The following is a 23,542-nucleotide window of genomic DNA, read 5'->3' as shown; positions in this document are numbered from 1 at the left end:
ACACTTTAACAACTATAGTTCCTTTTAATATGGTTAATTTTACTGGGAAAAGTAAACAATAAGGTTTTGTTAAGGCAATGTCTCCTCCTCCTCCTCCTCTCCATTTTCCTTTTGTTTGGCACATAATCCTATGGCATTTGAAATAGAGTAGATAAACTGTTTAGGAAGGAAGGTAACTTTTCGCTTTAAACAAATCAAAAACAAATTTCAGGAGGAAAAGAAATATTGCCAGATGGGAAAATAGACAACAGTTGCATTCAGTCGTTTTGCTTTTGGGGTGGGGTAAAATCCTAGTCTCAGGTCAAGTGCTTTAGTTACTATGTCTACACCATCTTGAAAATCCAGAATTTAAGTAAATAATAAGTGGGGTTTTTTCTTCCTAAAAATGTTCAGGTTGATTTCTACACAGAACAGAGATGTAACACAGCCAAACATGAATTTGACTTTTTTAAAAGTCATCTTCATTTATCCATTTCATTGCCAAATATGAATAAATATACTCAACAAATAGAAAAACTTACCTGACTGGACCATCTAGACTCACATGTGTTTCCTGGATTCATCCATTCTAATTGGGAGGCAGTGTAGTATAAAGTATAATCAATCAACAAGCACTTATTAGACACCTAGTATGTACCCCCTGCTGAGAGGTATTAGGGAGACAAAGGCAAAGAATGATACAATTCCTTCTCTTAACATTTCTCTCTAAAGCAGAAGATAACAGATATATATAAACATAAATATATATATGTACATATATATAAAATAAAAATAGAATAAGTATGAAGCTGTTAAGCACAAGGTAGTTTGGGAGGGAGGGACAGAGAACTAAGATGATCAGGAAAACGTTGGTGAATAGTTCCCTGGACTTGGACTCAGGAGGTCAAATCTTACCTCTGTCACTTGCTGTGTTATTATGGTCTAGTCACTTAAACTTTCTGAGATTCTTCCTTCATCTACAATAATAGCTAGTTTTATATAGATCTTCAAGGATGGCAAAGCACTTTTATAAATATAATCTCATTTTGTCCTCAGAACAACCCTGGAAAGTAGGTGGTATCCCTATTTTTATGGATGAGGAAAGTGAGTCAGAGAGAAGTTAAGTCACTTTCCCAGGGTCATACAGTTTCTGAGGAGATATTTGAACTCTGGTCTCTGTGACTCCTAACCTAGCACAGTAAGAGAAATGATTATTAATAACCAATGATGAGGGAGATCCAGCCTTTTCCCAGTCCTATTTCCTTGTTTGAAGCCCAGCCTTGGAAGAATATTACTAACTTTTGTGGAAAATTTTTCTCCACCTAGACCATCTTGTCTAGGTGAATTCTTGCCCATTGTGTTCCACTCAGGTTTGGGTGGGGATAAATTCTTTGTTTAGATTACTCAAGGCTGGGGACATTTTAGAAGTAAATCCCTTAATCAAAGTTAAATCCCTAAGCTCTTCATTAGAATAGGTCCACCTCTCATTGTAATATTCATTCTCTTTCATTAATTATTAACCAATCAGAGTTTATTTGCTACCCTCAGGAGAAGCTACGTTTGCAAGGGCCTATCAACTGTGAGTCCACCACCATGATTTGGAATTTGAACATGCCACTGACTCTTCTATTAATAAAATTATAAATTACCTAGAAATTATGTCTCTCAAACTTTCTAAACATTGTTTTTTTCACTGTTCTACCTATGGTAATAATATCTACTTCACAGGGGTGAATGAACTTAAATGATATAATATATTGAGGTCCTGCAGCCACAGAAATGCAATTAATCTTGTCTCCTATTCCCTAAACTAGGTTCTCTCTAGAAGTACACCTATGTGTGTGCCTACTCATCCTAAGAACTCTATCTTTATTTGAAACTGTGCCCCACACTTATGGCAGTGGGGGAATGCAGAGGTATGCTGGAGGCAGCTCAGTGCCAGCCCCTATTCAATGGCCGAATTTTCATTGTAAGCATTTATTCCTCAGAAATGAACAAACACTACATGTATCAGGCTTGAATTATTGTTTTGTTGATTGTCTAGACTCAAGTGATGAAGAAAACTTCACTAATGCAACTTAAATACACTTATGCTTTCTTTCCCCTAGAGTCAGTTGTTACACATTTACAAACATCCCTGGATGGAGTGGTGGGGAATGCTTTGTTGTTTTTCTTCCTGCTATGACATTTCAGTAAATGCCTTTCCTCTGAGTTAACTGTGTCAAGTGGAGGAAAGGAAAGGTAAATCCATTAGTGGAAGCTAGTGAAAAAAAATTAAAGTACACACATGCACAGAATTCCTTGAACTGGACTGGATTAGCTATCTACCAGGGGACCCATCTTGTGAGTAGTCCAGAAGAGGGAGCTACACATGTGATGAGCTTTGCCAGCTTGACTCTTATTGTTATTAATTGTACATGGAGATGGTGAAAAAAATGTCAGGACTAAACGAGTTTGGAGGGGCTCTGAGGGTGTGAGAGAGGAAAGAGAAAAATGGACAACAGTAGAGTTATTGTCATTGTCTCCTCAAAAAAGAGATGATCCTTTCCCTTTCAATCAAGCATTTATATTTTGGACCATCGTTTCTTAGACTGGGATTGCCTGGTGATGCCCCAAACCAAAGGTAGGGAACCTATGGACTCGAGGTCCTTTAAGAGGTCTGAAAGGTTAAATCCATTTTCATAATGCTAAGACATTTGAATTTCCAACATGGTTAAAATGTATAGATATAACTCATATAAGCAAAAGCTCTTTGTGTTTGGGGGGAAGGCTCAATAACAGTTTTTTGAATGTAAAGAAGTCAGAGACTAAAAAAAATTAAGAAGCGCTATTTAGGAGAAAGTTTATAGGTACAACATGCCCTTAAGGTGTTTTCTCATTCATATTCTTCCATCAGTTCATCATATCCCACAGTGTTTTATTCTGAAAATGTGAAAAAACAAAGATGCCATGTCACTCCTGAAACTCAATGGCTCATATAAATAACACCCAGTGATAAAAGAATTAAGTACAAATATCTGGTGGCTGTTACACAGAGACAAACAAGTAATACGTTGGAAACTATACATGAATTTGTTTTTTGATCTTAATGAAGCAAGTCACCCATTATACCGAGGTTAATTTGTTGACTCATGATTTCCACTTATCCAATGATATACTGAATCATAGGAACAAACCTCTACATCTAATCAGTTTTTTTTTTATTGAATCCTGACCTTTAATCCACCTTCTTCTTGATTATGAATGACAGTGACCTTTATCTAATTTAAAGCAGACACTCTGATGTAAAAATATGCAAACTACACATGCAAATTCTGCGTTACACTAAAATCTGCATAATCTACCGGGGAGAGATTATTTCCCAGAGACATTTATATTAAGGCCTAGTAAGGTATCCTAGCATAAGTCTGCAGTGGAGGGGTTTGGAGAAAGGGTTGCAAAGACTGCAGGAATGGTGTTTATATTTACTCACCTTCTATTTAGAGTCCTGAAATGCCAATATAAATATCAATTTTATTATTCTACTCAGCAGTTCTTGGCGTTCATGAAATGGTCTTAATGTAACTAAGTCAGACAAAGTTATTTTTCAGTTGGGTCTGGTCAGCTAGGACTGAACATCTTTCAATGTTTCATTAAAATTTGCATTCTGAACCACAAACAATTTGGCAAAATTTAAGGTGTGTGTTGGAGTTGATGTTGGTATGAGTGTGGGAAGGGGGTGGCGAAGTCATTTCCCAACCTCATCTCATTAAAGAGAAAGACCCATCTCAGCTGCAGGGGGCAGTGTTTAGGATATATTTAGAAAATACTCTGGAAAGAAAAATAAGGGAAATTTTGAAAGGAAAAAGGAAAACAAATGCTATCTTTGCACATAGAAGGCAAGACCAATTCCTCTCTTTCCTCTCTCTCCTTCCCTTTTGCTTTGACATTCCTGGGGGCCAGTTGTGTGCTGGGCAGATGCTGAGCAACAGCCTAATCTTTCTAATCTACCCTTCCTTCTCATAAGCCCTTTTAATGCTGGGCTCTGAATTGTTTATTAGCAGTTCTTTGTTTTGTTTTGAAAGAAAAACAGGTCAGAAACACATAGGATAAGGGAACTGAGTAAATATACAACACACTGATATGTGTATCCCTTTCTAGCAGTCATCTTTATTATCTATCTGTCTGTCTATCTATCTATCTATCTATCTATCTATCTATCTATCTATCTATCTATTTATCTACCTATCATCTATCTATCATCTATCTACCTATCAAAGAGATGAAAATGATGTCCCAGCATGAGCTCAGGGAGAACATTTCCCTGACAGAACCCGACCAAACGCTACCTGACAAGAGCATGTACTTCCCCGATTAACAACAGGGGGCTGTCAGATTGCTATTCCTGAAATAAACAGATTTACCCTGACAGATAATCAGCATTTCACACTGCCTAATACATGTTTATCTTCCACTACTGACATAATTACACTAAAAGTGCACTTAATATAATCTTTCATAGGAAATTAAACAGGTTTTAATGATACACTTATAATGGATTGAGGGGCAGAGTTGAGAGAGAGAAATATCGATACAAGATGTTTGGGGAGAACACATACATGAAGGGATGACGAGCAAATCAATGGAAATCAGTGGGATTGGTGCCCATTTTGAGTTTAAAGAATTCATTTGCATAATTTCAAAAGCAATGGGAAAAGCCAGGCACAGTGATGGAATGCTCTTGTGATATGAAACCATGATTATCCTGTTTTGTTTTTTTGTTCTTTTCTATTTTCCTTCTCTCCTTATGTGTGTGCTAATCCACAAAGAAATTCATCTCCTAAAAATTACCAAAAAAAAAAAAAAAGGAGTTTGGGGGTGGGTTTTTTGAGGGGATGGATTTTATATTTTGCTAACCTATAATCGAATATTTCAAAGCCTCTGACTGGCCTTTGAACTCCCCAGGTTGAAATAGAGCCTACTCAGAGGGTGTGGGATACTCCCATTGACTTGCACGCTCCCCACTCTCTGATGGAAATTGAGCAGTCACTGTAACTAGTACCTATCACTGAAGTACCTGGGAGCTTTGACAAGCCTGCCATTTTAAGAGCCATACAAATTAGCATGAGCCCATAGGCCTGGGGCCTAAGGATATTACATGGGGCCTGAAAGAAATCAAGCTGTGCAGAAGTAATCATTTTAATGAAAATGGCAAATGCAATCCCTCCCTCTCCCTTCAGCCCCTCCCCAGAGCAGGTGCTCCTGTTCCTCTAGGAACTGCACAGGGAAGGGGCTGGATGCAGTACTATATTTTTTATACCGGCAAGGGCATTTGGGGAGGAGGAGTTGTGGGATTTTCTAAGGATCCTCAGAGTCAATGAATAGTAGACCAAGGTTAGAACTGAGTTTCTATTTTCTATAAGCTGTCAAGCTAAGGTAACCCTCCCCATCCTACCCCATCACCGCTGCCCTCACCCCTATACTTCTAAATTTATAGCACATTCCTACATGAAGTGTTCAGAGTAAACAAATCTGAATTTGGATTTGCTGATAAAATCTGCCCCTATATTTCATGTACACAATCTTAAATGTCTGTGATTTTGAAAAGAATGGGTGAAGAACTTTCTCAGCTTGATTCATTTGGCCCACAGGGTAATATTACACCATTCACTGAATATACTATGGTCTAGAGAATAATCCCAACTTGTCCATAAACTGTTCCATCCCAAATCCAGAAGAGTCTTAGATTTAAGGATAAAGAACAGAGCTGTGAATCTGTGGTTAAGCAAACATTTAGCATGACAAAAAGCATTATTAAAAGATACTAACACCCCAAGTAGGCTACATAGTGTGCCAAGAAAAATCCAGGACTCCCATCTTAAGGATGTATCAGAAGAATGTATGATGGGGGGAGGAGAGATGAGTGCATTATGAAGCTATAGTGGGGAATAATCAGTGTACATCCCCAGAACGTCTCCTACATGCTCTATTAGTATACATGAAACATCAAGAAATGCAGAAGAAAGTCCACAGGCATGTTAGGAGGACCCTTAAGGATTGATGTGGCATTGATGGGTTATGCTGTATCCACACCACTGGAGGAAATGCCAAAATTGATGAAATTACTAATATATATCTGATTACCTCTGATTCTAATTCTGGGTATCCATTTCTATCAGTCACTTTTGTTTTTTTGTCTTTTTTGATTTTATTTTTTTGTCTTGCTGCTTATCTTATTCTCTTTGTCCTTTGTTTTCTTCTAGTCTGCTGTCTGCATCTCTTTTCCCTACTCTTTCTTCTTTCTGGCCTTCACTGGCCAGAATAATAAACTGATCGATTTTAAAAACATGCTTAGGAAAATTGAATAAATATGAGTTTGGCCCATGGCTTTCTCAGGCAGATGCACCAAAAAGAAAAACTATCTAAATAGACACAGAGAATGAAGTGATGTTTTTTATTATAAGCAACAAGCCATCAACATTTATTAAACACCAGCCACGTGTAAGGCACTGCTTTAGGACCTCTTGATGGAACAAGTGACACAGAGTCTAGCTGTGATTTAGTGCTTATTAAGCCGGCATTGTGCTTAGTGCCAGGTAAATTTAAAAAAAGCAAAAACATAGCTCCTACCTCCAAAGCAGCGTATGTTCTAATGGAGACCCAATCTATAAATCTCTAGGAACATACAAGATATATGGAGAGTATAGGAAAGTAATCTGGAAAGGAAAGGCATTAGTAACAAAGAGATCAGTAAAATCCACCTTCCTAAAGTGGAATTTGAGCTGGATGGAGAAGGAAGCCAAGGAAACTACAAAGACAAAACTGAAGATTTCAGACTGTACCACACACACTCTAAGTGGATGCGAAGGAACTTGAGGGGGGACAGAACCCTAATAACAAAACAGTACACACTTCTTCGTTTCAGGCACTGCATGTGCCCCAAAACTGATAACATTAAAGCTATATTTTATATATAGGCATATATGTAATATATATATATAATATGTATATGTATATATAAGATAACATGATAATGTATTATAACATAATATATGATAACATGGTAGCATAAAAATGAGAACATTAAAGAGGATCTATGGTCCTTGACCTTCAAGAAGCATATACTCTTTTGAGAAGATGAGACTCACAGGAAAATCATGGATACAATTGAAAAACAAACATGAAACAAAAAGTCTCAATTTGGTGTTTTATAGTGTAAGTGCTGAGTTCAGAAGAGCATTAAAGAGTAGGTTTAGGCACCCCTACCCATTTGTATCAATGTGTCATTTGGGTGTAGCAGAAAAAGCCCTTAGATATTGCATAAAAAAGCCCAGGTTCAAATCCTGTCCCTTGTTGGGGAAGGAGGAGGAAAGGAGTGAGGGTGTGGAGGGAAGGACTTATGTGGCTTTTAATTTAAAAAGAAGTACTCCATTGGGTTAAGGGAGATTTTGAGAGTACAAGTTTAAAAGTAGCTTTTCAAATTAATGAAGCCTTTTAAGACTCCCCCCCCCCCCTTTGGATTAGGATATTTGGATTAGGATTAGATACATGTTACTGTTAGTCAATAAGAATTTATTAAGAACCTACTATATGCAATGCCTAGTACAGTATGTGCTTAATATGTATTGCCAGCTTCTGACTCCTTTTCTACATGCTGGGACTGGGAATTCTCAAGGCAATATTTATTGATTTGACTCAATCAATGATAGGTATTTTGTACCCTTTTATGAAGGGCAGCTACTAGTTAGCACAGTGGATAAAGCACCAGGCCTGGAGTAAGAAAGATTCCTCTTTCTGAGTTGAAATGTGACCAGAGGCACTTACTAGCAGCGGAACCCTGGGAAAGTCACTTTAACCTTATTTGCCTCAGTTTCCTCATCTGCAAAATGAGCTGCAGAAGGAAATGGCAAATTACTCCAGTATCTTTGTCAAGAAAATCCCAAATGTGATCACAAAGAGTCAGACATGACTGAAAACAACCAAATGAATCCTTTATTTTTGCTGATATATATTATATTTAAATCTTATAGATTTTAACTTTCATTATATGCAGGAAATGAAATGCCTCTTTGGAGAGGTGGTATGGTATAGTAGAAAATATGGAGGATTTGGAGTCAGAGGGCCTGGGTTCAAATACCTGCTTTACTACTTATTATTTGTATAAAACACAACCTTTAAATTGACTCTTCTATCAAATGAGGAGTTGGACTCAATGACCTCAAAGGTCCCTTTTAAGCTTTCAGTGGATGATCCTATGGAATCCCCTAGGTAAAAAATTCCCTGGCACAACATCACAAAAACCGATAAGGGAAGGTAACTTCTTCCAAATGGCCTTGGTGTAAGTTTTAGCACCCTTATCCGTTTGTATCAATGTACCACTTGGGTATAGCAGAAAGAGCCCCACATACTTCCTAAGAGGACTCAAGTTCAAATCCTGACTCTCTCACATAAAACTTATATGATCTAATATGCCCTGGAGATGTAGGCCAGTTCAACCATCTGCCTACTTCAAATGAGATCTGCAAAAAAAAGCTGGTATCACAAAACAACATCAAGATTGGCTTTTCCATTTTCAGCTCTAGAAGTGAGTATTATGGGATCCCAGGCAATTACTTTGACCTCTCCAGACCTGTTTCCTCATCTGTTGAGTGAATAGTTAATAGTTTTCATTTCATTATAAATATGTATCAATTATCTCCCTTACTATAAAGTCAGTTCCTTAACGAAAGGGACTTTTAAAATCTACTTTGACTTTGTTTCATCAAGTGCTTAGTACAATGACCATTACCCAGCAAGTGCATAATAAATGCTCTATGAAGATGGTCTCATTTGATCTCCACGGATAACCCTGTAATACAGATTTTACCATTATTTTAAAGATGAGGCAATGGATGAGGCAATGGAGTACCAGAGTGGTGAAATTACTTTCCCATGATCACATGGCTGGTGAGTCTTAGAGGTGAGATTTGAACCAACTTCCCCCTGGTTCAGGTTCCAACATGCCAGGTTTTCTCAGACTGGATCAGGGGTTCTTAAAATTTGTGACTTAAAAGTGAAAATAAAATTGATAACTATTTCAGTATAATTCCTTTCCTCTGTAATTCTATATATTTTATTTCATACATAAAAAAAAAATACTAAGAACATCCATACACTTCTCCATATTGCCAAAGAAGTCCATGAAACAAAAAAAGTTAAGATTCTCTGGAAGAGATGACCTCCAAGACCCCTTTGAGTTCTAAATTCATGTCCCACCTGGCTAGGCTTCTGACCTTCTGAACTTTGCCACCATGGCTCAGCTAGCTGCCTTCTCACATTGGAACTTGTCTCAGTCCCTGAATGGGGCCTCTTCACCTAGGAACATCCCTTTGCATGTGGGTCCCCAGCTTCTGCTCAGTTCTTTTTGGGGGACTCCATTTCGTGGACAGACCCAGAGCAGGTAGGCCTCATTTCCTTCTCAGCCATGTTTCTGATCTGATCTTTGGGAATTCATAACCATAACCCAGTTTCCTTCTTCTAATATATTCCTCAGTGCCATATTGCCTTTCTTCTTTCATTAGTGAGTTTCTTCTGGGGCCTCTATTTTGGAGGTTGACCTAGGCAGCCAAGCTTCAATCACCTCTTTTGGTCTCCAACAAGGCCTTATTTGCTTCCCACTGTACTTTTCACTCTCCTGAATTTCCCTTGGTGATCCTACTTGGGTACCACCCACCACCCCACCCATTTCCACTTTCAGCTCTGTTTTTATAATGTTTTCCCATACACGACTGTCTTTATTTTTGCTTGTATCTGCATCCCTCAGGCTTAGCACTGTGCCTGGTTCAGTGTGTGTGTGTGTGTGTGTGTGTGTGTGTGTGTGTGTGTGTGTGTGTGTGTGTTTGTCCGTGTGTGTGTGTGTTTGTCCATTGCCGAAGAAGACCATGCCATCAGAGAAATGATGACATGACTTGCATTTAGCATTGTTTTGAGTGACGGAGGGCTGTGCAGGTCACCAGCCTCACTTCTCTTCCAGAGCCATCTGAATCCAATGACCAGATATTCATCAGGATGACTGAGGTAATTGGGGCTAAGTGACTTGCCCAAGGTCACACAGCTAGCGAGTGTCAAGTGCCTGAGGTGAGATTTGAACTCAGGTCCTCCTCACTCCTACACTGGTGCTCTATCCACTGCACCACCTAGCTGCCCCATTGGCTCATTATAAGAACTTAATAAATGGTGCCCTGCTGAAAATTCCAGCCTCGCAAGGTAGTTTTTCACTGCACCCTCTCCCTGTCTTCATGCCCCTCAAATATAAGATCAACTACAAAGGAAAGTATCAGAAGCTTTTAAAACAAAACAGAACAAAATACCTTCCTAGAAGGAACTGTCATGTGGAAGTACATATTTATGTTAACTCACAACCCTGAGCACACTGGAGGAACAGGCCTTTCTTGGCCTATCTTGGCCTATCTTGGCCAAAGGGACATAGTAATACGACTTTCAAGATAATATTCCGAGTCTTTCTGCCTGCAACCAGATACGTCCTGGAGATGCAGGCCAGTTCAACCATGTGCCTACTTCAAATAAGATCTGCAAGAAGACACTGGCATCACAGAGCAACATCAACACTGTCTTTTCCATTGTCAGCTCTAGAAGTGAGTACCTTTCCTGCACTGCCACCTCCCCATGTTGGACTCATTTCTGCTGCTTGATTAAATGTTGATGGTGTTCAGATGTTTCGTTATATGAAATCTTGGGGGTTTAGAGGCACCACTCTTGAATCAGTTTCTGACTGCCTGCTTGGCTATTATTTAATCTTCTCATAGTGGATAAAAATATAACCAAGTAAAAAAATAGAAAATAAAAATAGTGGGACCCAGTTCAAAGTAATGCAAATAAACAGATACAAACAAAGCAAGAATTGCTTTTCTGGGTGGACTTGTTCTTGCTTATTTCTTCCGTAGGAGATAACACAAAGTGACACCTCCTCACATACCTACACTCAGCCTTTCACAGACTAACCATTTAAAGATGCATTTCCACTCCATTTGTTTTTTTTATCTGCCCTTCTAATGCATTCCTGGGTTTTCAACCAGGCAACATTTTCATTCAGATGCCACCAAAAGAGGAAAGGTAAAAAAAGGAAATCCACAGCAGTAACAATGGCCAAAGCCAGTCCCCTTCCATCACCCAAGAGGTTTTGAAGGACAAGACAGAAGGATATGCTTTTATTTTATTTTATTTTTTTCTGAAGAGAACAGTTGTTGGCATCAAAATGTTAACTGTTACCCAAACTTCCCTGAAGTTTCTAGGAACGGTGGAGAGAGGAAGCCTCAGGTAAATTTCACTCATTACCAAGCACTTTATGCTGGCTGAAGAATTCCAAACATATAAAGGGATGTCAGTCTTGGGGGTGAGGCGATACGAGGGGCACTTCAAAGGCTGTCAGGAGGCCAGCCAATTACAGATCCAAGCTGCTGCTTAACCCCTTGAGCTATAAGGTTCCCCTACTGAAATGCTATTTTTTTTCCCACACACTGAAGGAAAGAAATGTATTTTGAAATTGACTATTAGCAGATGTTATGTATGCTGCTGTAAGAAATAGTCAAATGAGGTGAAAAGCAGGCCTTGATAGGGGGGTATAGAGGGGTGAGGGAGGGAGAAGAGTAAAGGGTGCTGTTGGCCCAGCTCTGAAAATAAGCCACTTCTGCTGGATAACCATTAGCCAGTTATCAATCAATTAATCAATCAATCACTAAGGCCTTGGTAAGTACCAACCATGTGCCCTGGGCACATAGATAGATATAGGGACAAAGAAATGAAATTGTGTCTTTGACCTCAGGGAGATGACATCTTATCTGGGGAAACAACACAGACAGTGTGGGTGTGTGTATGATCCAATATGTTCTATCAAACTATCCTTTTAACCCATATAAATATCTCTCATATTTCTATCTCTTTATACATCAGTCATCTCTATTTTATTTTATGTCTACATCTCTATCATCTATTACGTTATATAATGAATTATATGATATATATTATCATACATTAATAATTATTAATCATCTATCTATTATGTATTTAGATATAGATGAAATAGATGGACTGGATAGATATGTAAACATTTCTATCTATAGATCTATGTATAGATATATATCTACATATAGATATAAAGATATATAAATATATGTGTAGTTACAGATATGGTGGTACTGATACAGTGCTTTAAAGTTTCCAGAGAATTTTGTATATATTTTTTCACTTGATCTTTATAAAACCCTGGGAGGTAGATGATATTATTATCCCTATTTTGTGGTTGAGGAAACAGGCAAACAGAGATGAAGTGACTTGCTGAGGGTCAAACTGCTGATATATATCTAAGGCACGATTCCAACTCTGGCTTTTCTGACTTCAAGACTGGCACTCTATCCACTCTGCCACCTAGCTGACTCAGATATAGACAGAGGATTAAATCTGTGATTATATGTGTATGTATTTATATGCACACGTACATATACATTATACATACACATTTCTATTACATACACACATATATGTATGTATGTGTGTGTGTGTATGCATATGTAGTTAGATAGAGTGCTGGGTCTAGATTCAAGAAGACTCATTTCCCTGAGTTTAAATGCAGCCCCTTGGACATGTACTAGCTGTGTGACCCTGGGCAAGTCACTTAACTCTGTTTACCTCAGTTTCCTCAACTGAAAAATGAGCTGGAGAAGGAAATGGCAGACCACTTGACCAAGAAAACCCCAAATGGGGTCAGGAAGAGTCAGACACGACTGAACACGTTGTGTACACACTTATGCATATGTATGTACAAATCTATATTTATAGTTATGCATTGTGGTTGCTAGGTGCCACAGTAGATAGTGAGTGGCCTGGAGTTAGGAAGACCTGAGTCATCTATGAATTCAGATATTTAGTAGCTATATGACCAAAGGAGAGTCATTTAGCCTTTGTCTGTCTCAATTTCTTCACCTGTAAAACTGGGAAAATAATAGTACCTTCTTCCCAGGGTTGTGGTAAAGATCAAAAGAGATATTTCTAAAAAAAAAAATTGTGTAGTGCCTGGTACATAGTAAGCACTTAATATATGCTTGTTCATTCCCCTACTACATACGTGCATGCCAGTATGTATGAACATACCTATTATATATATACACAAATGTGTATATATATATATATATATATACACACACACTTATATACATACATACATATATATATACACACACATATATATATTATATCCATAAATTGTATGTGTGAATGTATTGTGATTTCATCTATATAGGAAACCCATAGGATGGGGAGGGTGAATTCTCAACACTAGTGTAGAGTGGTCAATTATCTTCAACTAAGAATCTTACAAATATTAAACAGGCACCATGAAGTAGTAGATTGATTGCTAAACCTTAGTCTCAAAAAGATTTGAGTTCAAGTTCTGACTGACACATAGTGGTAATGTGACCTTGGGCCAGTCCCATGAGATCTCAGTATACCATGCAATTAAAACTGTATTTTATATTCATAATCAGACCTCCATGAACTAGAATAACAGATTTAGAGTGAATTAGACTGCAGGGAATTAGTGCTGATTTTCTTCTTTAAAAAAAAGAAATGCAGGTTGCTTCCAGTGAGGTTCTAGAATATGGCAGCTATACAGAGAAGCCAGTCATGAACCCAATCGTGTTTTCCCAATCTCAGGACAAGATTCCCTGAGTTTAAACAGGAGGTAGTTACCTGTTTCACTGACTGTTCCTGCAGTTAGAGAGAACTTATTAACATTCTTCATAGCAGTCTTTTAAGATGATAATTTATCTTTTTAACAGTACTCTAAAACCAGCAGGAAGGAGTCAGATGGGAACGACAGCCCTGTATTATATACAGCTCTACAGTTTGCCAGTTCTATAGATCCCCTGCAAGGTGGACTAAAATATAGTAAATGTAGCTTTTCCTGAAGAGTTGCTTGAGTGAGTTACTAAAGGGATGGCAAGTTTACAGATGAAGCAAAAGGAACCCAAGAGAGTAAGAGGCTGAGACCATTTTATTTAGCATACACAGTAAAAACTTAACTTAAGGCATAGAAACTGGGTCTATGGAGAGTTTCCCAGGGACTTTGCAAATCAACCCAGGGGCTTCTAAAACAGTAGTTCTGAATAACTCTGTAATAATAGCTGGCATTTATATGGCACCTTACAGCTTGCAAAGAGTTTTACATACATAGGAGCTTCAGGGCAACTCTTCCAGGGTGGATGCTTCTCTTATCCTCATCTTACACATGAAGAAAGCAAAGCTTGGACAACTCTAGTGACTTGATTGAATTCATCCAGATAGCCAGTGTTTAAGGTAACATTTGAACCTATATTTTCTTGTTTCCAAGTTCAAAGCTCTTTGCTGCCTCCTGGCTCCATGAGAAATTCTTTCATCCATATCAAATGCTAATGATTTCATTCTTTGATTCAAAATGCATTTATTAAGTGTCTACAGAGTCACACTCATTCAATCAACAAACATTTATTAATCTCCTATTAAGTGAGAGCTTTTCTAGAGTCTGAGATGTAAAGACAAAAGCAAAAGTAGCCCCTGGCTTTACGGAGCTTATAGCAGAGCCAGGGTAAAATATATAAAATATATACATACATACATAGATATAAACACAATAGGTTCAGAATGATTTTTTTGAGGGGGGGAGGATTCAATAAAACAAAGAAAGCATGGGCAAATCACTTTCTCTCTGGGCCTCAGTTTCCTTACCTGTAAAAGGAAAAGGTCACATTTTTTTAGTCTCTAAAGTCCTTTCCTGCTCTAAATTTTACTCTGATCCTACAGATAGGCAAATGGTCAAGCAGAGTCTCCTTTGGCCATATTTACATATCCAGGATTTAACAAGCTAATTTGCATTTAGGCGAACTCTCCTTGGTTCTGAATGAACATTTCCCAATTTCCAAAATCTTTCAGTTCAATCCTGGCTCTCTGTAATTCCTTCCTTGAAGTTATTGTTATTTTTTTTCCAGGTAGACTGCTCTTAACTTCTCCCACTCTTAAAAATAGGAAAAACTTGTCTAGACCATCAGTTCCAATGCCCCCTTTTTTTCCTTGAAAATCCACCTGCCCCTCCAATGGCAGTAAGTCTGTGGCAGGAGACACTGACAGCTGGCCGTAGAGTTTCCAATATAGTGATTCCATTAGCCCTTTCTAGGAAGCTTTAATTTACTTGAAACAAACAAGCAAAAAACAACAAAAAATCTCAGTCCTCCAAATAATTTTTAAAATAGTTTTTTGAAAAATCTAATTGGTGGGTTAGAAGAAAGGTTAAACTCTTCTTACATCACTAGGAAGGGCTTCTCATTGCTTGTGACTATAAAACATATTCTTTTTATTTTTCAGTTGTTATCCTAGTGGAATAGCTGGAAAACCAATAGGAAAGATCTCTAAAATGCCATAAAGCAGAAGATATTTATCTGTTAAATTCTATGTACAGTAACCTAACAAATGCCAGAGACAGAAAAATTGCCCTCCACACAGAAATCCTTGTTCAGATGTCTTCTTTATGCTAACAATGACAGGGCTCCCTGGTTTTTGCCGTCCTAAAAAATCAGAATGCGTTTTTCCAATAGCAGACTCTATATCAAGAAGGAAAAGGACGGCACCTTTTTGGCACAGAGATATTTTATGGAGACAATAAATTCCCCCCCTACCCCCTTTGGAACTCGACTAACTACAAGTATCTACCCAGAAGATGAAATGTAAAGATTTATGCCATCAGAAGTATTCAGGGTACTAAAGAATGATTTTTTTTCTTCCCTGTTCCACCCTGTCAACTTTGTTTACTGTTCATTTTGATTTCTATCCTATACTGGTTCCAAAAAATTATGGGCAGGACTATATCAGGAGAACTCAATGAAAAAAAAGGGGGTCAAAACCAGGAAACAATAGAAATGAAGAAGCTTCCTAGATGAAATACTGAATGGACACTGCTGAATCCCAGTCTATGCTGGGGGAATGGATAGCTTGTTTTGCACTAACCAGCAAAGGTGCGTTTAAGCCTCTAGTAGTCGGGTTTTTTTTTTTTTTTCAGTATCTGAATGTATTTTTAGAATTCACTTATAAAGCCATGCTGCTGATGTGCTTCTAAGTCAATCAAAGGAAACACGCATGAAAGAATCCCAGCCCAGAGACTGCCTTCACAAGTCAGAGTATGCATTGTCAGACCCGGAGGCTCACAGCAACATTTGTTATCACAACTTAACTAGGTGCCCATTGACCACACACGAACTGCTTTCTCAGTCAAATCAGTAACAGCCATAGCCCCTACAAATTTGGGCAGTTTTTTAAACCTACCTGCAATTAAACTTTTTTTTAATGAACAATTTCAATATTTTCTCTAAAATAAAGAGCACTGTTTTGAATTTCATTCTCATACTTGTCCCATTCCTCAGTATTTGAGGAATAATTTATTTGTATAGTACCATAAATCTACTTGACAGGCCCATTTGCCATGGGCCTTCAGTTCCCTACCTTTTAGCAATATGAAGTCAAATGCAAGCTTTTATTTGTTTAAAACATTTCAACAGTTAGCCCTCTCCCCTAGAAAACAACAATAAGAAGGTTCAAGGATAGGCATCTGACCAGGATAGTATTTTACACTTGAATTTTATAGTCTGACATTCAGGATAACTTAAAAGAACAGTAGGAGATTTTTTCAAAGGGGGTGGCGAAAATAAAAATAAAATTAAAATGACTGAGAATTGTATTTCTATATTTGAGCTTCAGCAGTTTCTGTGATTCCAGGAGCTGCAGGTTGCAGGGGAAAATGCACATCACAATGAGAGGCACTTACACAATTGTACCTTTGCATTTGGGTAACAAAAGCACTAGCCACCTGGATTGGCTGCATTTGGACCCAAATGCTAGCAACAGTCTGCAGCATTCAAGTGACATTCCAGAATGAGCCGAGCTGGGAGGCATCAACCCCCCCCAGGCTTTAGAAGAATCAGACTTCCTACCTTGCAAAGACAGATGGAAGGTAAGTTCCTTCAAACAAAGTTGTAAGTAAAAGCCACGCAGCAGTTGTAGTGAATTGGATCCTTTCAGTCCCTGTATACATATAGCAGTTCTGCAATAAGGGGGGGGGGGAGAAGAAAATAGAATGGGAGGAGCAGCTGGGAACCAGTGACCTCCTGTAGCTGAGTCCTCTTTGTGAATCAAGCATGGACAGCCAGGGCTTCTGATTTGCATGGATTAACTCCACTCGGACAGATTCGGAGCCGATACATTTAAATTTATCTGGCACGATGGCCAAAAGATGGAAGAGGGAATGAATGAGAGAGAGAGCAAGGGAGGGAGAAAGGAAAAAAAAAAAGACAGGAGATCGGAAAGCATGGATAAGCTGCTTCATGCAGAGCTGTGTCTCAAAAGAGCTACAGCTCCCTCTTCATGTCATAGTTGTAAGATAAGAACTGTTGTCATTAAGAGCTGGTTAATCACTGGGAAAATATATTTGTTATATATAATATCGATGTAGAAGAGCCGATGGTCTATTTGATCAAATTTTGGGAACACTTGAGGATTCTTTCTGGTGTGTGTGTGTATGTGTGTGTGTGTGTGTGTGTGTGTGTGTGTGTGTGTGCGTGCATACGTGTGTGTGTTCATTCCAGCATGTTGAGATGCAGGGGGCTTTCAATCATTTGTCAGAAACCAAGGGGACATATTCTCATACAACTCCAAATGAGTTTGGAGCATCGCAATCCTTGGGAGTGAATGGTGTGCCCATGTCAACAAAATGAACACACATAATTTGGAACCTGGTTCACAGGTATGAAATTGACATGAGATTGGCTTGAAAAAGTGCTGACAAGATGTTTACTCTAACTTCAGAAGATGATGATGTGGGAAAGTATTTGAAATGTGATTCATCATAATTATTTAGAATAACCCAAATGTGGCACTAAAAACGTAGGTGCTTTTTTTTCTTTTAAGAAGAGTCCTTTAACATTTTAATAGGTTTTTTTCTCTTATTTATCTAGATTTATCCCAGAGAGAAATAAAAGCCCTCTTCTAAACACTATAAATCTATGCTCTTAAAGAAAGGAAAACACACAGGCATGAATATAAAGATTATAAGTTTTAGTACTGAAAAAGACCTTAGAGATGGTATAATTCAACTATTCAGTTTTACAGAGCAGGAAATGTGGACCCAGAGAGGTTCACCAATGTCCCTTAGACAGTATATAGGAAAGGGAGGATTCAAATCCAGGCCTTCTGATTCTAAATGAATACTTTCCACAAGACCTCACCATCTCTTCGATTACAGGTACTTTTTGGTCTTTGTTTCCTAAGAATTACTGAGCATTCCTTTAGGTATTCTATCTATTTCATGCCTACTACTGTCTATGACCTCTAAGTTACTGTGCCTTCTGCCCCTTCCATTGGGAATCTATCCCTTTTAAAGTCATTCTTTCAAGGTCTCATTAGCTATACTATATCACATAGTTATACATATTTTAAGCCATGGTCAAAAATACCAGTCCCATTCCCTGATTCCATCTTCTTAGACAATTGTTTATTTTTCACTGCCTCCTTTCTTTCCAGAATCTGCCACAGTAATAGATTAAAATACTACCAGGGTTAAAATCTTACCTCAAACATTTACTAGCTGTGTGACCCTGACCTAGACACTTAACTATTCTGGCCTCATTCTCATCTTCAAAATGAAAGGGTTGAACTTAATGGCTTCTAAACTCCCATTTCTAATTATAAACTCATATGTGCTACATTCCTCAAAAGACTTTCTGTCACATCACAAATACATATTGAAGGAAGACAGCAGTTCGTGTCAGACCCATGTACGGTCACCTCTAAACCTCTAGTGTGGAAGGTCCTACCATCACATGTATTGAGAACATTTTCCAACCAAGTTCCTGTGTACATCTTTTCTAATTTACTCTCACCACAAATCACATAAGCCCATGACAGAGATGGAAGGTAACGAACACACCCTACTTTTAACAAGGTAATATGTGGTCTGCTACTCTTTCTGTGACTTTGTCAAGACATGTCAAATCAGCTACTTGATTAGGTCAATTCAGTGAAAAACATCTGTCAGTCAAGTCTCCTGTTCTACTGAATCAATCAGAAGCCCTATGGAAACAACTTGACTGAATCCGTTGTTCCACGCCTGCACTACAAGTCAGTGTAAATTGGTTGATTTAGGTGAAGTTAATTTCAAAAGAATGATATCAAAACACCAAAACTGAACATATGAACAATATTTTCAAAGCTTAGAAAGAAGAGGTATTGCTAAATTGCATCTTTGGTTTCAGACTGCACTAAACAAATCAATGAACTTAATACAAAGACAGGGAGTAGAAATGGACCTTATATAGCCTCCTCTTTGTTTGACAGAAAACAAACAAATAAAAAATCTTAAAGTAGGTCCCAACATGCATTTTCATAAGATTTACTACAAACCCAAGATTTTAGATAGTGACCCTGTGATCTTGGGACCATCACTTTACAGCCTCTCAGTTCTAGGCAAGTCTTTAAGTTGCAGAAAAGTGGACCTTCTGACCTGTTTTGGTACAAGGAGTTTTCTAAGTGAACAAAATGACAGGTCCAGGCTCTATCCTTTTAAATTTCTTTTCTGATGATAGCTCAGTCTACATGAAACCAAAATAACTAGCTAAAAAAAAGTAATGTTTTGAGGAAAGAAGGCTGAATTTGGGGATGGAGGAGATGGGTTCAAATTCTGTTACATAATACCTTAGTCACTTTGGACAAATTCTTTCACTAGTCCGGTACTCACTTTCTTCTCAGTTTTAAACAAAGGGTGGTGGTGGTATGCTCAGTGGTACTGAAGGTTCTTATCAGGTATCAGTCTATTTTCTGTAGCATAGGAAATCCAACTGATTTGTCTTACTCAATTGACAGATCGTTTGGCTATCAGTCAATAAACATTTATTAAGCACCAACTATGTTCTAGGCACTGTGCTAAGCACTAGGTGTGTCACTCTGTATTGCTTTCATTGACTGAGCTATGCAAAAGACAGATTGGTCAGGAATTTACCTTTAGTTTCTTTGCATCTCAGATCTCCAAATTTTTGGAACATTTTATACTCTAAAAAATTATTGAGGATTTGTATCTTTCCCCTTTAGACGGAAAACATGGAAGGGACATGAACTGGTTGTCATAAAACCAGGAACCTCATTAATATAATACCTTTGACTTATATGTCAATGTTCTGTCTTGACACAAGGTGACTTGGAGAACTTCTAAATTTCTCTAGTTCATTTGGTCTCAGATTATTTGAACCTAGAAATGGCAATGAATGACAAGCCCCCAAGGATTGTCCTTCCTGCTTCTCCAAAGGGAGCTATATCTATTAATATTTACCATATTAGAAATTAAAATATAATCACATCATTGAAAAATAGTTTTGATCTCATACATCCTCTGAAATAATCTTGGTGACCCTTGAGGTCCTTGGACCACACTTTGGGAACCATTGCCCCAGATCATAGTTATTTGATTAACAGAACTCAGAAGTGTGTGTGTGTGTGTGTGTGTGTGTGTGTGTGTGTGTCCAAAAGGACAAATAAAATAATAAAGTTAACAAATAAATATAAAGCTATAAAGTTAGAATTTCGAGTCAAAAGTTATTTTAGGGATCACCTAATAGAATGATCTTGTTTTAGAGATGAGAACCCTGAAATGGAGGGAAGTAAAATGACTCATCTACAGTATCACATTAGCAAATAGAAAAACCAAGATTTGAAACTAAGGCCTCTGACTGTATCCAATGATCATTTCACTATACCCCTGAGCAACAGTAGGAAAGGTTGTGAATATACTGATGATATATTACATACACATACATACATATATGTATATACATGTGTATATGTATATATTTATATCTATCTATATATATATCTATATCACTAATCTATCTACTTCCATCTTTCTTATTGTATAAATAATGGAATTCTGCCAGGGAATACTCACCAGCTAGTGGCTCATGAAGAAACTGTTAGCACTCCTAACAAGCTACAGTTGTTTCTGTTGGCTTTGGCATTTTCACTTTCAGAAGCATGTCATCATTGTAGATTACTGGGAGTGGAAAGGTGATCTTCTGAACTTCATTCTGTGGGCAGCAGAAATCACACTGGATTTGGACAAGATGATTGGGGCTCAGATCTCATCTTTGCTTCTTACGAACAATATGACATGGAACATAGTAGCCTTACATAAAGTAGGCATTTAATGACTTTGTTGAATTGAGCAAATCACTACATCTTTCATAACTTCAGTTTTTTCACCCGTAAACTGATGATAACACCTGCTCTACCTATCTCACAGAATCCACACATAACTGTGAAGCAGCACAGAGTACAGTGGCAGCCGGGATGACCATAATATTGGTCAGTAATCAGGGAATAACCTTGGCAAGATGGAGAGGTAGATGCTTGCTGGGAGTGGAACCTTGTAAGGAAGGTAGAGCTGATTGTTGGGAAGAAGAACCTTCACCTGTTTCCTTTTATAACTCCACTCAAGGTCACAGAAACAGTTTCTGGAATCTCTGGAGTGGGGAGAAAAAGGGTCCTACAGAAATGGAGGAAAGAGACTCTCCTGACACCCTAGGAGCTTGACTGCAAATCCTCTTTTTATGCCCTTATTCAATAAATAAAACTTCTTTTGTGGTCAATGCCTTGTAAATCTGAGTGCTTATAAGGGGACTTCATAGCAGTCCTTTGGGGATTGTCATTCATTGCCATTTCTAGGTTCAAATAATCTGAGACCAAATGAGCTAGAGAAATTTAGAAGTTCTCCAAGTCACCTTGTGTCAAGGCAGAACCATTGACATATAAGCCAAAGGTATTTATTATTATTATATTAATGAGGGTCCTGGTTTTATGGCAACCAGCTCATGTCCCTTCTATGTTTTCCTTCTGAAGGGGAAAGATACAAATGCTTTTCCCAGAGGAGCTGCTAGAGAAGTAGACATTTGAAGGACAACTGTAAAATCTCCCTAGCCTAAAACATCTTCCCAAGCAGCCTGTCATATTGCCTGAAGTTTCAACATTAGGCATTCGTTCTTTTGGGATTGTATGCTTCCTATTCCTTTTTTTTTAAATACACATACACACATGAATTGAAATATTAAAACAAACACACACATACACTTGTGGTAACACATTAATTCACATCCTTGAGAATTACTGTATCAAATCCTGTCATCGTGATTAGCTGAATTCAGAACAGTAAGAGAATGACAGTTTTGGACAGGGATAGAAGAGGCAGGAGGAGTAATTAGGAAAGCTAGAACATTGCCTAGAAATGACAGGTTTAATTAGTGGTGAGGTCAGGAGAAACTTCTCTAGTCAGCCAAGTATGAAAACTCTGAGTTTTGGGGGACTATGAGGGTTAGGAGAGATCCCTCTAGGGTTTATAAAAAGGATTACTAAAATAGAAGATGGGACACATAGATGACCAACTTTCCTTATTTTATAAGTTAACCTAGACCTGGGTTTTTATGACAGGAGTACTTTATTTCAATATACAAAGGAGAATAAAAATGTAGATTCTATATGAGACCATGAACTTAGAGTTTTTTTAAAGTGTATATTAAATTTATGTTTAGTAACAAACTTTTTCTAGTTTTCTTTTCACAACTTTACCTTATCATTAGCAGTGGACTTCTCTTTCCTCCCTGTGTTCATTCATTTCTATCCATATATGCTTTGCTAGCCATATATGGAGATACTAGTATGACATTAAACTCTCTTGTCTTGGGCAGTAATACTCTCCAAAGAGTAGTCAGATAGTATATCCTTTAGACCAGTGATTTCTAGTCTTGGGGGAATTGAAACATAATTACTGTTGGAATCCACTCCATTCTTCCTCCTCAAAAGCTATGAATGTATATACATCTGCACACATACAATAACATATTTTTTGAGACTCAGTACCCTGGGGTATAGAAAAAATAAGTTCAGAATCACTGCATTATTATACCTATGTCCTGAAATTCATATAACACCTTATAAAGAGAAAATGTTGCAATCCTTTGAAAAAGTCATAACGGATATTAATGTTACTAATGCAAGTCATTGTTCAGAACTGAAGAATCATATTTGTAAAAAATGATTATGAGAAGTCAAATTTCCCACCTTGGATGCAAAAGCATCACATTAAGATCCTTCTGTTCTCTCCTATTACTTGAATCTTGGTCATTTTGACACATTCAACTGAAAAATATTATAGGTTCTGTACTTAACCCAGGCATGAAAAATTGCTTCTCGTAAATATTATGCTTACAGTAAAATTCAGGGTTGATAAATGATTACTTAGATACTGGACAAAGTACTGAGAAATATATTTGAATCCTAATAAGGACGGGTATAAGATTAACGGCAATTAATAACTGCCAATTTCCCATAAACACGATGACAATCAAAACCCCCAAAAGGGCACCCAAACCACAAATGATTAAAAAATTATGCTGATTAACAGAATCCCTAACTGTATCTGAATCTTTTAAAATTGCCTTTTCACTGCTGAGACTTGGGGGTGGGGAGGAGG

The 23,542-nt window shown here is 37.8% G+C and overlaps 1 long non-coding RNA gene across 1 annotated transcript in view; it reads left to right on the top strand.

Moving 5' to 3' along the window:
- The first annotated feature begins 16,801 nt into the window (after positions 1-16,801).
- The window catches only part of LOC140529869 (uncharacterized), a 101,476-nt gene continuing 94,735 nt past the window's right edge, over positions 16,802-23,542 (top strand). The window contains exon 1 of the long non-coding RNA XR_011975712.1: positions 16,802-16,987. This is a non-coding gene — a long non-coding RNA (uncharacterized lncRNA). The remainder of the gene's footprint in view (positions 16,988-23,542) is intronic.

Source organism: Notamacropus eugenii, chromosome 2 (assembly GCF_028372415.1).
Source record: "Notamacropus eugenii isolate mMacEug1 chromosome 2, mMacEug1.pri_v2, whole genome shotgun sequence".
NCBI classification, from domain to species: Eukaryota; Metazoa; Chordata; class Mammalia; order Diprotodontia; family Macropodidae; genus Notamacropus; species Notamacropus eugenii.
Note: the sequence above shows the minus strand (reverse complement) of the source record. Positions and strands in the feature narration are given on the sequence as shown.